At 42.3% G+C, this 17,202-nt stretch overlaps 1 long non-coding RNA gene across 2 annotated transcripts in view; it reads right to left on the minus strand.

Moving 5' to 3' along the window:
- The window catches only part of LOC105607122 (uncharacterized), a 78,051-nt gene that overhangs the window by 14,971 nt on the left and 45,878 nt on the right, over positions 1-17,202 (minus strand). Inside the window, exon 1 of one of the 2 annotated variants that reach the window (XR_001027318.4) lies at positions 15,564-15,815. The exons of the other annotated variant lie outside the window; for it this stretch is intronic. This is a non-coding gene — a long non-coding RNA (uncharacterized LOC105607122). Of the gene's footprint in view, positions 1-15,563; positions 15,816-17,202 lie in introns of those variants that run through there. 2 annotated transcript variants of the gene reach the window in all.

The raw sequence follows: 17,202 nt of genomic DNA on the forward strand, positions 1-17,202 counted from the left end.
CAGTCCATGGGGTCGCAAAGAGTCAGACACAATTGAGCGACTAAACAACAGGGATTGGAAGAAAGTGGGTATCTTTTTTGTTTGTTTTTACCAAAGCTCTGCTACTGGTTTCTGAAGAACTGTGAATCACAGGCATGGTGCAAAAAAAAGATGGATGTGGGAAACTTGTGTCTGAGTTTTATAAGAGTGGGTGGGTGGTGGATTCCACCACATCATGAACTTTTGACTCCATATGGTACTGGTTTCTAGGATAGAAAAATCAGAGCAAAGGAGGCAGTCACCAGGACCAGGAATGGCTTATGAAGAATCACTTTTGGCAGAATATGCACGTTTGCTTTTCTAAAAGGGGTGTGGAGGTTCAAAGAGCTCCAGGTACAATATGTTTTTGTCAGTTGACTTTCTTCACCTTTGCCACAATGTGAGAAAAAGTCTTTAAAATAAACTTCAGGACCTCCCAGGTGGCACAGTGGATAAGAATTCACCTGCCAGTGCTGGGGGCACAGGTTCAATCCCTGGTCGAGGAAGATTCCACATTCCCGGTAGCAACTAAGTCCGTCTGTCACAACCACTGATCTTGTGCTCTAGGACCCATGAGCCATAACTACTGAGCCTGTGCTGTAACTACTGAAGCCCAGGCACCTAGAGTAGCCCCCACTCACCACAACTAGAGAAAGCCCACACAAAGCCACAGAGATCCAGTTCAGCAAAAAAAAAAAAAAAAACACTTCAAAATCAAACATATCATCAAAGGTGGTGAATTAAGCACTTTGAAATAAACCTTCTCCCTCAGTCCTTGATAGCTCAGTTGGTAAAGAACCCACCTGCAATGCAAGAGACCCCAGTTCACTTCCTGGGTCGGGAAGATCTGCTAGAGAAGGGATAGGCTACCCACTTCAGTATTCTTGGGTTTCCCTTGAGGCTCAGCTGGTAAAGAAGGTAAAGAATCCACCCACAATACGGGTTCGATCCCTAGGTTGGGAAGATCCCCTGGAGAAGGGAAAACGCTACCCACTCCAGTATTCTGGCCTGGAGAATTCGATGGACTACAGCCCATGGGGTCACAAAGTGTTGGACACGACTGAGAGACTTTCACTTTCTCTTCAGTCCTGGAGCATTGTTTCCTTTGAATTTGACTTTCTCCAGCAATAATAATATGTGATTTGTCTGCTTTCCCAAATTCTTCCTACCCAATCACCACACTTTTTTATTACTAGGACAAGCCAAATAGCTCTCCCAGTTAGCCATAATTATATTAGCAGTTTGCTAAGGGCATCTGCTTCATTCTCTGCTTCCTCATCCTCCACCGCGTTCTCCTTTTTAGTAGGAAGCAGCTTTTATCAATAGCCTATTTCCAGAAGCCAAAAAGCCTGTGTAAAAACTTTCAGCTATACCATATCTCCAGGATGCCCATTCCCCCAAGCAGAGAGAGGCTTCAAGTTGTCTTACTGTTTCTGAGTCCCACTCTTGTCTCCCTCCTCCACACATCCCTTCTCAGAAACCCAGTAGCAATTCTCATTTTTCCATCAACACCTGCTGTAGCTGTTTAGTGAAACTGGGTTAAAGTTGGAGGAGGTGTGTCAGAGCTCAGGTTTTATTAGAAGCTGAACGATAAGGAAGACATAGGAAGACAGAGACCTGGACTAGCAAAACTCTGTTTTCTGTCTCAATAGCTTGGATCTTCACTGGTTTTGTTGTTCTTTATGCTTCTAAATCACATGCAGGCTTTCTGCTGCCAGCCATGGACCCAGCCCTGGAGCCATAAACTTTGAGCAGATTACTGGTTCAAAAGCTTGAAGTACTCAATTAGACATTTGAGATGGACCCATTTACCTCAGGGAATGGAATTTCTGGTGCAATGTTGGGATGTTTGGTGAGATTGTCATACTAGATATCAGAGTCATCCTTGAAGACATAATGGAGATATTAATATTTTCAACCATCAAGATCTTTCCTGGTGTACTCCAGTTGAAATGATTATTATCCATGTAATACTGTTTGTCCTCTTCACTTAAAATGAAGAAATGCTAGGTCTCCTTGAACCACTGCAGCCAGCTGCAGGCAAGCTTGGGGTCTCTGCAATAAGGAACTGTTAACCTCAGCCACCATCTTGGATCCAACAATTATTAATATTTTTATCTCTTTTGACAGTGCTTTTGATCTCTAGCATTTCTCTTTGGTTCTTAGGATTTCCATCTCTTTGCTTTTGTTGTCCATTTGTTTTTGCATGCTGTCTATTTATCCTTTAGAGCCCTCAGCATATTAATCATAATTGTTTTAAATCCCAGGCTGCTAATTCCAGATCCCTGCTATGAAGCTTGCTTTGTCTCTTTAAATTCTGTGGGATTTTTTTTTTTCCTCTTTGGTTTGTCTTGTAATTTTTTCTTGAGAGCTAGATATGGGGTAATGAGTGAAAGGAACTGCTGCAAATAGACCTTTAGAAAGTGGGCAGTGAAGCAAGGAAGCATTTAGTCTTATGATGAGGTCTCAGCATTTAGTGAGCCTGTGCCTCTAGACTGTGATTTTCACAAGTGTTCCCCGTTTTTTTTCTTCCTCATCCACCATTAGGTGGGACTAGATGGCTAAAACTTACTATGTGTGGGTCACTCCTATGGTGGCACCCCTCTGGAGTTTTTCAACCTCAGAGTCATCCACACTGAACCTCCAGCAATTCATCAACTTTCCTTCCAGTTTTCTTGCCATCCCATTTCCCAAAGCAGTTTCTGCTTGTGGATCTCCACTCATGTAAGCCTTGGCTCCCTGGGTTCACCTGTCTTCAATCCTGAAGACAGCAGCCCTCCCTGTGTCTTCTTTCACAGATCCTAGAAGAGTTATTGAATTTTCAGTATGTTCAACTTTTTATTTATTGTTAGGACAAAGGAATGACTGCTACGTTCTTTACATGTGGAACTAGAAACAGAAAAGTGAAAGTGATGTCCGACTCAGTTATGTCCGACTCTTTGTGACCCCATGGACTGTAGCCTACCAGGCTTCCTCCATCCATGGAATTTTCCAGGGCAAGAGTACTGGAGTTGGTTGCCATTTCCTTCTCCAGGGGATCTTTCTGACCCAGGGATTGAACTCAGGTCTCCCGCATTACAGGCAGATTCTTTACCCTCTGAGCCTCCAGAGAAGCCCCCGGAAAGTCTTCTACAATTTTTTCAAACCACTTTTGTCCCCACCACTATGCCATGAACAAAAGAAACGGAGCACTGTCATCAGTGTTCACGTTTTATGTTTCTGGTGGTACACTCTTAAAAACAAGAACTGCCCTCTAATCCATCATTTGACTTGAATCAAAAAAACCTAACAGAAATCATGGAAAAGCAAGGTCATTGATCTGAATGACTGCTTGAGTCTTTGGTGTTAAAGGGCCTTCCATGGGAAAGGAGGGTCCTCAAGTCTACTGATTTTAGATGGATGCTTACATCGGGTGCTCTGCTTACAGCAATGCTGAACTAATTCTGAAAGAGAAAGTGCCTGAAATGACAATGTTTGGGACATGTAGGAAGTACACAGGTAATTGTTTCTTCTGAATGGAATTAGTGCTGGCAAGAGGAGACCAGTGATTTGGGAAGATCATTTCTTTTGGTGATTTTGTTAATTATCTGTGACAAGATATGGTAAAATAGTTCAACATCATCTCCAACATTGTCTAGAAGGTGTCCCTGCTCTATAGAGGCTAAAAAAGGGAAACATCACCCTTTCTAGACTCCGCTAGAGTCTAGTTGCTCAGTCATGTCTGACTCTTTGAGAGCCCATGGATTGTAGGCTTTCAGGCTCCTCTGTCTATGGGGTTTTTTTCTTTTTCAGGCACGAATACTGGAGTGGGTTGTCATTTCCTCTTCCAGAAGATCTTTCCAACCCAGAGATCAAACCCATATCTCCTGTGTCTCCTTCATTGAAAGCAGATTCTTCACCTGATGAGCCACTGAGTACATCCAGATACCCTAAGAAGTAATTATTGGACCCAGTTGGAACTGCATTCTCAAGGGAGTGGGCAAGTGCTCTATATTGTATTAAACAGATGCATCCATAAGAGACTTGTAAATCAGCAGGGAACAATAGAAGGTGGCATAGTGAGGGAAGTGGGATCTCCTGGAAAACATGGAGATGGAGGCATTTGTTCTGTGGCAAATGGCCAAGTTTCTCCCTGTGGTCCCACTATATGATCTGGGTACTTGGTAGTGCGGACAGTGAGGTTTCTGTGAAAAAATTTTCATTGCATGGTTGGTATTTCTTCTAGTGACTTATTCCTGACTATGTAGTATCCAAGCTTCAGTTCAGTTCAGTTCAGTTCAGTCGCTCAGTCATGTCTGACTCTTTGCGACACCATGAATCGCAGCACGCCAGGCCTCCCTGTCTATCACCAACTCCCGGAGTTCACTCAGACTCACATCCATCAAGTCAGTGATGCCATCCAGCCATCTCATCCTCTGTCGTCCCCTTTTCCTCCTGCCCCCAATCCCTCCCAGCATCAGAGTCTTTTCCAATGAGTCAACTCTTCACATGAGGTGGACAAAGTACTGGAGCTTCAGCTTTAGCATCATTCCTTCCAAAGAAATCCCAGGGCTGATCTCCTTCAGAATGGACTGGTTGGATCTCCTTGCAGTCCAAGGGACTCTCAAGAGTCTTCTCCAACACCACAGTTCAAAAGCATTAATTCTTCAGTGCTCAGCTTTTTTCACAGTCCAATTCTCACATCCATACATGACTACTGGAAAAACCATAGCCTTGACTAGATGTACCTTTGTTGGCAAAGTAATGTCTCTGCTTTTCAATATGTTATCTAGGTTGGTCATAACTTTCCTTCCAAGGAGTAAGTGTCTTTTAATTTCATGGCTGCAGTCACCATCTGCAGTGATTTTGGAGCCCAAAAAAATAAAGTCTGACACTGTTTCCACTGTTTCCCCATCTATTTCCCATGAAGTGATGGGATCAGATGCCATGATCTTCGTTTTCTGAATGATGAGGTTTAAGCCAACTTTCTCATGCTCCCTTTTCACTTTCATCAAGAGGCTCTTTAGTTCTTCTTTATTTTCAGCCATAAGGGTGGTGTCATCTGCATATCTGAGGTTATTGATATTTCTCCCGGCAATCTTGATTCCAGCTTGTGTTTCTTCCAGCTCAGCGTTTCTCATGATGTACTCTGCATAGAAGTTAAATAAGCAGGGTGACAATATACAGCCTTGACGCACTCCTTTTCCTATCTGGAACCAGTCTGTTGTTCCATGTCCAGTTCTAACTGTTGCTTCCTGACCTGCATACAGGTTTCTCAGGAGGCAGGTCAGGTGGTCTGGTATCCCCATCTTTTCAGAATTTTCCACAGTTTATTGTGATCCACACAGTCAAAGGCTTTGGCATGGTCAATAAAGCAGAAATAGATGTTTTTCTGGAACTCTCTTGCTTTTTTGATGATCCAGCAGATGTTGGCAATTTGATCTCTGGTTCCTCTGCCTTTTCTAAAACCAGCTTGAACATCAGGGAGTTCATGGTTCACGTATTGCTGAAGTCTGGCTTGGAGGATTTTGAGCATTACTTTACTAGCATGTGAGACGAGTACAATTGTGTGGTAGTTTGAGCATTCTTTGGCATTGTCTTTCTTTGGGATTGGAATGACAACTGACCTTTTCCAGTCCTGTGGCCACTGCTTATCCAAGCTTAGCTCCCTGGTATTCATGGAAATTCTGTACTAATTCTCCTTCACTAGCTGGACTCTGTTATTCACAATGGAGAAGACCTGGCCATTTCATTATTTCTAGGCAAGGGGTGGCAAGTGGATAGCTGCACATTCAGTTCACATCCTTCTCTCTTCTCCAGTCTCTCAACTGATCAGATTCCAGGGCATGAAAAGGGGATTCTGAAGAATCACCTAAGAGAGCAAAACCTCATTTTTAAAATAGACTAGATGAACAAATCTGAAAAGTTAGTAATTTCTTCACAAACTTGAAACTAAAAGCACTTCTATGTTTACATTCAAAGGAGGAGACCTCAAAGAAATTGATTATACCTTGTATTTTATGCATGAAGCCCACTTTGGCCTTAATATTGTTAAAATTCTCATAAGAAAAATTAACTTGAGGGCTTTCCCGGTGGCCCAGTGGTAAAGAATCCACCTGCCAATGCAGGAGACACAGGTTTGATCCCTGATTCAGGAAGATTCCACATGCCTTGGAGCAGCTAGACACGTGTGCCACCACTACTGAGCCTATGCTCTAGAGCCCAGGAGCCGCAACTACCGAGCCCACGTGCCACAGTTACTGGTGCCCATGTGCCCTAGAGCCCATGCTCTGCAACAGGAGAAGCTGCCACAGGGAGAAGCCCACCCACTGCAGCTAAAGTAGGCCCTGCTCCCTGCAACTAGAGAGAGGCCCATGAAGCAACAAAGATCTAGCACAGCCAAACTAAAATAAACAAAATTATTAAGAAAAAAATTGGAAAAAATGCTTTTAGTCCAATTCATTAGTGAAAAATTTGAAGTAAGTTTCTTTTTCTGTCACTTCTTTTACATTTCTGAATTCAGAACTTTGGGGGGGGTTTTAACATTGTATCTCAATGTTTCATATCTGTACTCCTCAAAAGATAATTTTAAAGCAACCTCACTTGTTCTGAGAATCATATCTAGATCTGTTATTTTTCCCTGTCAGGGCAGCCTACCCATAGTAAAATCTGGAAGCTGACCTGGGTTTATACATCGATATAATAAAAAGAACTCATTCACTAATTCACACCTTAAAACTATGGCCCAGAAACTAAACACTGTAAGCATACAAATAAACCCTTAATAAATAATAATGGTGGGAGAGGGTAGAAGAAAGACTGTAAGGCTCTTCTAATAAGTGACCATCTCTGAAAGTAGTCTGCTATTCATTTGACTCAGAAAACTCCACAAAATCCTATAAATCAAGAGGTTCAAACTGTTGGGTTCACTTTAAGAACACTCAGAAAACTGCCCAGACCATCAATGTTATGCATATCTGAAAAGATGTCATTTTATAGAATCAAATGTGTGTCATTCTATCCTTACAATGGCAGAGTTGGTGGGTGTGCCAGGCCCATCCCCAGAGATGGATGCAGTGTCAGTGGCCCAGAAAAAGTGTTGGATTTTTGCTGCACATGCTTAAAAATGCAGAGTATTGATGACCTTATGGGCCTAGATGTAGATTCTTTGCTCACTGAGGACATCCAGGTGAACAAAGGCCCCAAGATGCACTGCTGAACTTACAGATCTACATGAGCTCCTTCTGCCACATTGAGATAATTCTTACTAAAAAATGCAGATTGTTCCTAAACCAGAGGAAGCTGCACAGAAGAAAAAGGCAATCTCAAAGGAAACAAACTTTATATCAATTTTTTTATTTTAATTGGAGCCTAATAACTTTACAACATTGTAGTGGGTTTTGCCATACATTGACATGAATCAGCCATGGGTGTACATGTGTTCCCCATCCTGAACCCCCTCCCACCTCCCTCCCCATCCCATCCCTTAGGGTTATCCCAGTGCACCAGCCCTGAGCACCCTGTCTCATGCATCAAACCTGGACTGGCAATCTATTTCATATATGATAATATACATGTTTCAATGCTATTCTCTCAAATCACCCTCCCCTCACCTTCTCCCACAGAGTCTAAAAGACTGTTCTATACATCTGTGTCTCTTTTGCTGTCTCATATGTAGGGTCATCATTACCATCTTTCTAAATTCCATATATATGCATTAATATACCGTATTGGTGTTTTTCTTTCTGACTTACTTCATTCTGTATAATAGGCTCCAGTTTTGTCCACCTCATTAGAACTGATTCAAATGCATTCTTTTTAATGGCTGAGTAATATCCCATTGTGTATATGTACCACAGCTTTCTTATCCATTCATCTGCTGATGGACATCTAAATTGCTTCCATGTCCTGGCTATTATAAACAGTGCTGTGATGAACATTGGGGTACACGTGTCTCTTTCAATTCTGATTTCCTTGGTGTGTATGCCCAGAAGTGGGTTTGCTGGGTTGTATGGCAGTTCTATTTCCAGTATTTTAAGGAATCTCCACACTGTTCTCCATGATGGCTGTACTAGTTTGCATTCCCACCAACAGTGTAAGAGGGTTCCCTTTTCTCCACACTCTCTCCAGCATTTATTGTTTGTAGACCTTTTGATAGCAGACATTCTGACTGGCATGAGATGGTACCTCATCATGGTTTTGATTTGCATTTCTCTGATAATGAATGATGTTAGCCATCTGTATGTCTTCTTTGGAGAAATGTCTATTTAGTTCTTTGGCCCATTTTTTGATTGGGTCACTTATTTTTCTGATATTGAGCTCAATATCATGAACTACTTGTATATTTTTGAGATTAATTCATCATCAGTTGCTTCATTTGCTGTTTTTTTCTCCCATTCTGACGGCTGTCTTTTCACCTTGCTTAAGTTTCCTTCATTGTGCAAAAGCTTTTAAGTTTAGTTAGGTCCCATTTGTTTATTTTTGCTTTTATTTCCATTACTCTAGGAGGTGGGTCATAGAGGATCCTGCTATGATTTATGTCAGAGAGTGTTTTGCCTATGTTTTCCTCTAGGAGTTTTATAGGTTCTGGTCTTACATTTAGATCTTTAATCCATTTTGAGTTTGGTGTTAGAAAGTGTTCTAGTTTCATTCTTTTACAAGTGGTTGACCAGCTTTTCCAGCACCACTTGTTAAAGAGATTGTCTTTCCTCGTTTGTATATTCTTGCTTCCTTTGTCAAAGGTAAGGTGTCCATAGGTGTGTGGATTTATCTCTGGGCTTTCTACTTTGTTCCATTGATCTATATTTCTGTCTTTGTGCCAGTGCCATACTGTCTTGATGACTGTAGCTTTGTAGTATAGCCTGAGCTCAGGCAGTTTGATTCCTCCAGTTTCATTCTTCTTACTCAAGACTGCTTTGGCTATTCGAGGTTTTTTGTATTTCCATGCAAATTATGAAATTATTTGTTCTAGTTCTCTGAAAAATACTGTTGGTAGCTTGATAGGGATTGCATTGAATCTATAGATTTCTTTGTGTAGTATACTCATTTTCACTATATTGATTCTTCCAATCCATGAACATGGTATATTTCTCCATCTATTTGTGTCATCTTTGATTTCTCTCAGCAGTGTTTTATAGTTTTATATTTATAGGTCTTTTGTTTCTTTAGGTATATATATTCCTAAGTATTTTATTCTTTTCATTGCAATGGTGAATGGAATTGTTTCCTTAATTTCTCTGTTTTCTCACTGATAGTGTATAGGAACATGAGGAATTTCTGTGTGTTAATTTCATATCCGGCAACTTTACTATATTCATTGATTAGCTCTAGTAATTTTCTGGTGGAATCTTTAGGGTTTTCTATGTAGAGGACCATATCATCTGCAAACAGTGAGAGTTTTACTTCTTTTCCAATCTGGATTCCTTTTATTTCTTTTCCTGCTCTGATTGCTGTGGCTAAAACTTCCATACTATGTTGAATAGTAGTGGTGAGAGTGGGCATCCTTGTCTTGTTCCTGACTTTAGGGGAATTTCTTTCAATTTTTCACCATTGAGGATAATGTTTGCTGTGGGTTTATTATATATGGCTTTTATTATGCTGAGGTATGTTCCTTCTATGCCTGCTTTCTGGAGAGTTTTTATCATAAATGGATGTTGAGTTTTGTCAAAGGCTTTCTCTGCATCTATTGAGATAATCATATGGTTTTTATCTTTCTATTTGTTAATGTTATGTATCACATTGATTTGTGGATATTGAAGAATCCTTGCATCCCCGGGATAAAGCCCACTTGGTATGATCTTTTTAATATGTTGTTGGATTCTGTTTGCTAGAATTTTCTTAAGGATTTTTGCATTTATGTTCATCACTGATATTGGCCTGTAGGTTTCTTTTTTTGTGGCATCTTTGTCTGGTTCTGGTATTAGGGTGATGGTGGCCTCATAGAATGAGTTTGGAAGTTTACCTTCCTCTGCAATTTTCTGGAAGAGTTTGAGTAGGATAGGTGTTAGCTCTTCTCTACATTTTTGGTGGAATTCAGCTGTGAAGCCATCTGGTCCTGGGCTTTTGTTTGCTGGAAGATTTCTGATTACAGTTTTGATTTCTGTGCTTGTGATGGGTCTGTTAAGATTTTCTGTTTCTTCCTGGTTCAGTTCTGAAAAGTTATACTTTTCTAAGAATTTATCCATTTCTTCCAAGTTGTCCATTTTATTGGCATATAATTGCTGATAGTAGTCTCTTATGATCCTTTGTATTTCTGTGTTGTTTATTGTGATTTCTCCATCTTCATTTCAAATTTTGTTGATTTGATTCTTCTCCCTTTTTCTCTTGATGAGTCTGGCTAATGGTTTGTCTATTTTATTTATCTTCTCATAGAACCAGCTTTTAGCTCTTTTGATTTTTGCTATGGTCTCCTTTGTTTCTTTTTCATTTTCATTTATTTCTGCCCTAATTTTTATTATTTCTTTCCTTCTACTAACCCTGGGGTTCTTCATTTCTTCCTTTTCTATTGCTTTAGGTGTAGAGTTAGGTTATTTATTTGATTTTTCTCTTGAAGAAATGAAACTTAAGGCCAGAATAAATTCAGCATAAAATAAATATAACTAAAAGGGGTTTTGTTGTTGTTGTTGTTTTAATTTGTTAATGAAAACTAGGAGACTTCTTTCATTTTGGCATTGAACATAGAAAGACTTTGGAACTAGAGGAGGACGTGGGTAGGTCTAAGTGCTATAAAAGGAATTTGATGTCCATAGGAGAGATTCCCTCATCTTGGTAAACTCTCCACCCATTACACAGGCCAGACCTAGGAGTCATTATTCTTGTTCACCAGACTTCTCAGTTCCAGCTCTAGCATGCTTCTTGAATTCATGCACATCTTCCAAGTCTTCTGGCAGCATCCTAGTCCAGCTAAACATCATCTCTGGCCTGTATGACTGCAGTAGCCTCCTAACTGGCCTCCCTGCTCCTTTGCCTAGCCTCCTACAACCCATTCTTCTCACAGTAGCCAGAGCCACCCTTTTGCACCACTCAGCAGAGCACATCCACATCTCCACACACATGCCTGGGTCCTGCCTGCCTCACCGGGCTCATTCTGCTTACCCTCCCCCATCATAATCCATCATAGTCCTTCCAGGTCTTCAATGCACCAAGTTCCTCTCTCCCTAAGAGACCACACAAGAGAAGGGCTTATCTGCCTGGAACATCTTCCACTGACTCTTCACAGATTCATTCAGGTCTGAGCTGTCACTTTTCAAGCCAGGCTCTCTCCCCCTCCCTCCCTGATCCTTCATATCTAGGAGGTGCCCCCTCCCCATGGCCCCCCTTTCTCTCCCAGCACCCTGTTCCTTTTCTATGGAACATCTCACAATTTATATATTTACATGTTTTTTCTCATTTATCTCTCTCATGCACTAGACTTTAATCTTCCCCAAAGCCAAAGTCTTCCCCGTCCTGTTTACCATTGTGTTCCTAGAGCCCAGCACTGTGTGGCACATAGCAGGTCTTTATGAATATGTGTCTTCATTTCCGGATAGATCAAGTAATCACTTTGGGTATAAATTCAGGAGGATCTAGCAATAATCAACAAAGGAGGAATCCAACTTATCAATACCACTCCAGTTGAAAACAAGTCTAGCCATTACCTCCATAAATTAGGGGGAGGCTATGACAATTAATCAGAGAAGGCAATGGCGCCCCACTCCAGTACTCTTGCCTGGAAAATCCCACGGACTGAAGAGCCTAGTGGGCTGCAGTCCATGGGGTCACAAAGAGTCAGACATAACTGAGCGACTTCACTTTCACTTTTCACTTTCATGCATTGGAGAAGGAAATGGCAACCCACTCCAGTGTTCCTGCCTGGAGAATCCCAGGGACGGGGGAGCCTGGTGGGCTGCTGTCTATGGGGTCGCACAGAGTTGGACATGACTGAAGTGACTTAGCAGCAGCATGACAATTAATCATACATAAGGCTCACTCTGCGGTTGTTTCCACCCAACAGTAGGCTCCTAACTGACCTCCCTGCTCCGTGACTTGGCCTCTTACAACCCATTCTCCTCACAGTAGCCAGAGCCACCCTTTCACACCACTCAGCAGACCACATCCACATCTCTACACCTATGACTGGGTCCTGCCTGCAAAAATATAGATAACAGTTCTTGAAGTTGGACTTGCAGTAACCAGTTTGTAAAACAGCTTGCATTATCTACCAGCCTTAGAGATAAGATACCCAGAAATTCCACTCTTACTGTATAACCCACAGAAATATGTGCAGGAATGTTCAGAGCAGCATTATTCATAACAGTCCCAAACTGGAAACCACCTAGTGTCCACCAACAGTAGACTAGACAAATAAATCCTGCTTTAGTCATACAATATAACACAGCTACAACCAAAGAATAAATTTCATAAACATAATGGGGAGAAGGCAAAAAAAAAAAAAAGGCAGATGCGAAGGCTATATCCTGTATGATTTCACTTATATAGAATTTGAAAAAACAGACAAAACCAACACAATGTATTCTTAAATGTAGATGCAAAGAGACAGCAAAAAAGTGATTGTCATAAAATCTGGATAGCAGTTACCTTTGGGGAAAGGAAGAGACATAAGTTGGGGGGGGCAGTCTCTATATTGCTGGTAAACTTCTTTCTTGACCAAGGTGATAGCTACAAAAGTGTCTACTTTTAAGCAGACTAAATAAGCATAAGAATTGGGTATTAAAAATACAGGTTCTTGGTCCCACATCCAAGATGGTGTGATGCAATGACTGTGTCTCAGGCCCAGGAAGCTACACACTGTTAATAAAGAACTTGAGAGATCCTGACATACACAGTCCTCAGGCCTCACTTGGGGAAATGAAGATTAGCAACCTCATAGCTCAATTCAGTTCAGCTGAGTCACTCAGTCGTGTCCCACTCTTTGCAACCCCATAGACTGCACCACGCCAGGCTTCCCTGTCCATTACCAACTCCGGGAGTTTACTCAAACTCATGTCCACTGAGTCGATGATGCCATCCAACCATCTCATCCTCTGTTGTCCCCTTTTCCTCCCACCTTCAATCTTTCCCAGCATCAGGGTCTTTTCCAATGAGTCAGTTCTTCACATCAGGTGGCCAAAGTACTGGAGTTTCAGCTTCAGCATCAGTCCTTCCAATGAATATTCAGGACTGATTTCTTTAGAATGGACTGGCCGGATTTCCTTGTTGTCCAAGGGAATCTCAAGAGTCTTCTCCAACACCACAGTTCAAAAGCATCAATTCTTTGTATTCAGCTTTCTTTATAGTCCAGCTCTCACCTCCATACATACTACTGGAAAAACCATAGCTTTGACTAGATGGACCTTTGTTGGCAAAGTAATGTCTCTGCTTTTTAATATGCTGTCTAGGTTGGTCATAATTTTTCTTCCAAGAAGCAAGCATCTTTTAATTTCATGGCTGCAGTCACCATCTGCATTGATTTTGGAGCCCCCCAAAATAAAGTCTTTCACAGTTTCCACTGTTTCCCCATCTATTTGCCATGAGGTGATGGGACCAGATGCCATGACCTTAATTTTCTGAATGTTGAGCTTTAAGCCAACTTTTTCACTCTTCTCTTTCACTTTCATCAGGAGGCTCTTTAGTTCTTCACTTTCTGCCACAAGGGTGGTGTCATCTGCATATCTGAGGTTGTTGATATTTCTCCCAGCAATCTTGATTCCAGCTTGTGCTTCATCCAGTCCAGCATTTCTCATGATGTACTCTATATAAAGTAAATAAGCAGGATGACAATATACAGCCTTGATGTACTCCTTTCCTCATTTGGAACAAGTCTGTTGTTCCATGTCCAGTTCTAACTGTTGCTTCCTGACCTGCATACAGATTTTTCAGGGGTAGGTAAGGTGGTCTGGTGTTCCCATCTGAAGAATCTTCCACAGTTGATTGTGATCCACACAGTCAAAGGCTTTGGCATAGTCAATAAAGCAGAAGTAGATGTTTCTCTGGAACTCTCTCACTTTTTCAATGATCCAATGGATGTTGACAATTTGATCTTCGGTTTCTCTGCCTTTTCTAAATTCAGCTTGAACATCTGGAAGTTCACAGTTCATATACTATTGAAGCCTGGCTTGGAGAATTTTAAGCATTGTTTTGCTAGCATGTGAGATGAGTGCAATTGTGCAGTAGTTTGAGCATTCTTTGGCATTGCCTTTCTTTGGGTTTGGAATGAAAACTGACCTTTTCCAGTCCCGTGGCTACTGCTGAGTTGTCCAAATTTGCTGGCATATTGAGTGCAACACTTTCACAGCATCATCTTTTAGGACTTGAAATAGCTCAACTGGAATTCCATAACTTCCACTAGCTTTGCTTGTAGTGATGCTTCCTAAGACCCACTTGACTTCACATTCTAGGATATTTGGCCCTAGGTGAGTGATCACACCATCATGATTATCTGGGTCATGAAGATCTTTTTTGGACAGTTCTTCCTCATAGCTGGTGAGAGTGTTAAGGGGTAGTCAGAAAGCTTACTCTGATTCCCAGTTTAGTGCTGTAACTTGACCAGCTGGCTTATTCCTTCAAGCCCTCTATTGATTAGGCCTGGTACCCATTGTAGGGAATATAGATACAAAGACAGTCCAAAAAACCAGCAACAGTTTATGTAACCTTCAAAACAAACTGGGAGTGAAGCTCAGAATTGCATTTCAGTGTCTGTAAGGTCACAGCTGTGTCTCATGAGAAGACTGACCATTACAAATCTTCTTAACTACCTTTGATCACTTTTCTTAGCTTTTAAAAGAGTGGCTGTAGAGTCATTGTTGGGGAAGGTAATGGCACCCCAGTCCAATACTCCTGCCTGGAAAATCCACGGATGGAGGAGCCTGGTAGGCTGCAGTCCATGGGGTCGCTAAGAGTCGGACGTGACTGAGTGACGTCACTTTGACTTTTCACTTTCATGCATTGGAGAAGGAAATGGCAACCCACTCCAGTATTCTTGCCTAGAGAATCCCAGGGATGGGGGAGCCTGGTGGGCTGCTGTCTATGGGGCCGCACAGAGTTGGACACGACTGAAGTGACTTAGCAGCAGCAGCAGCAGCAGCAGAGTCATTGTTGGGATCTTTGTTGGTTATTTGTCATCATAGGGGCCATCACGTTGTAATGTGCAATACAGAAAATATTGTGCTGCTGTGGGCCTTAAATCTGTAGAAGCTCCTGTCCAGTACAGCTGGGCCCTGAAAGGGCTCTGGTCTCCTAAGGAGACACACCCAAACCATGCAAGAGGATGGAATGAGCAGGCCCAATATTTCCTGGGGTTTTTGACATTAAACTTTGCAGAGTTTTCTCTCCAGGCAGCAGTAGCTCCCAGTCCCTAAACTTCTCCCAAGGGCCTCCCCACACCCACCCACCCCCTGGGCTCTGTGCTTGACTGGCTGGTTAAAAAAAAAAAAAAGCCTGCTATGCCACCCGGAAGCAACAGCTCAGCTTTGCAGTGCTCTAGGCTGAAGTCACTATTGAAAACCACTTAGCTGGAACTAGCCAAATACATCCATTCATCAGAACAATTTTCCTCACAAAGTTAGGTCCTAATCCTCGGTGCCACTTACCAGAGAAGCCGGTGCTGTGTTTTGTTGTGTTCCAACTCCTTGTAGACTAGTGATTCTGCAGGCAGCAGGGGCTTCCCGTTCTCTCTTTGTAACCTGCTCTTCGCCTCAGATTCTGTGAACTTTTGAGCACCTAGGCTGGGGATTCCTCCCATGTTGACGGAAATCAGCCATGTTTGGGGCACCTCTGGAAACCCTGTCTTTCTTTTCCTGGACCCAGCAGGCAGCTCTCCCTGTACACCCTACTCTGCTGATCTTACCTGGTCACCTGGAATTCACTTAAGTGACCCACATCCAGCCCCAAGTCACCCAAGCCCTGTTGTTTCTGTTCTTGTTGCCCACGAGCGCCCCCTGTGATTTAACACTCACCCTCCATCCACAGCCCACAGGAACAAGTGTGCTTCTGAGCCCAAGCATTAAAATCAGGGTGGGCTTTGAGGAAAACCATCAGGGGGCACTTCCCTTCCATTACTTTATTGAATTTGGAAAGTCCACGGAGGAAAAGGAATTATATGTATGCAGGCATAACCTCTTAACACGTGTTCCAAGGATCTCAAATGAAAAATTCTTAATACACAAAATGGGAAGAACTGCAACTTTGTGGGTGGTATCATGGAAAAAGCTTTAAGCCAGGAGGAGAGAGAAAAGGACTCTCATCTCATCTCTGCCAATAAATAGTTTTGGACTTTAAGTAAATTGCTTGGTCTTCAGTTTCCTCAGTTTTACAAGAAAATATTTGGATTTACCAACAGTTCCTCTCAGCTCAAAAATTCTGCAAATTTACGGAAACATATTATTCATATTATAAGTCACAACTTTGTGAGCAAAAACTTGACCTCAGGACTTGACTGTGCTCCTTGTTTCCACCCGTCTTTTTCCTTCCGTCCCAGGCAGTATTAAGTTTCCAGAAGGGCCTGCCGGGCCACAGTCCCACCCGCTCATTCCCGCAGTGCCGTCAATGCAGGAGTCTCGTCTTCTCTGCACTGGTGGATTCATCTGTGCCCTCAATAATCAGCTCATTTCTCTCCCACCTCATATATAGCATAGAACATAGCAAAGCAGGAACAAACAATCGGGGTGGGGAAATGTAAGTCTGGAAAATCCCAACCAGAAAGAAAGACATTCAAGTGTCATGAAGTTGTTATAGTTCAATTCCAAATCTGGCCCCAAACTTCCTGGAAGCCAAAGAGAAAAAGGCAACCCTGCAGATGCTAATTAGCACCTTGGAATATAAAGTCCACAAAGACACAAGCCAGTGCTCTCAGGGATGCCCAGTTTCCAAAAGGCATGTCTGTGGGGCTCTTCATACAGGAACAAACACCAACACAGCGGCTCCTGCACTCAGCAGGCATCCCACAGTGAAGGCAGTGGGAGAAAGCATCTGGCTTGTTTTTGTACCATTTCTCACAAAACCCATGGTAGTCCATCTGAGACCACAGAGCCAGGTGACAATCAGAGGAAAAGGAAGTCGCCCAAGGGGAACAGTGAGTGGTGGGGTTGACTAGGAGCACTGTTATTGTAGCACAGTTAGGGAAGTCATTTCTGGTTAGGTGACTTCTGAGAAGAGATCTGGAGGAACTGAGCTAGTGAAACTCCTGGATCCCTGGAGGAAGAGCATCGCAAACAGAGAGGACAGCAAGTT

This window comes from Ovis aries, chromosome 2 (genome assembly GCF_016772045.2).
Source record: "Ovis aries strain OAR_USU_Benz2616 breed Rambouillet chromosome 2, ARS-UI_Ramb_v3.0, whole genome shotgun sequence".
Taxonomy (NCBI): domain Eukaryota; kingdom Metazoa; phylum Chordata; class Mammalia; order Artiodactyla; family Bovidae; genus Ovis; species Ovis aries.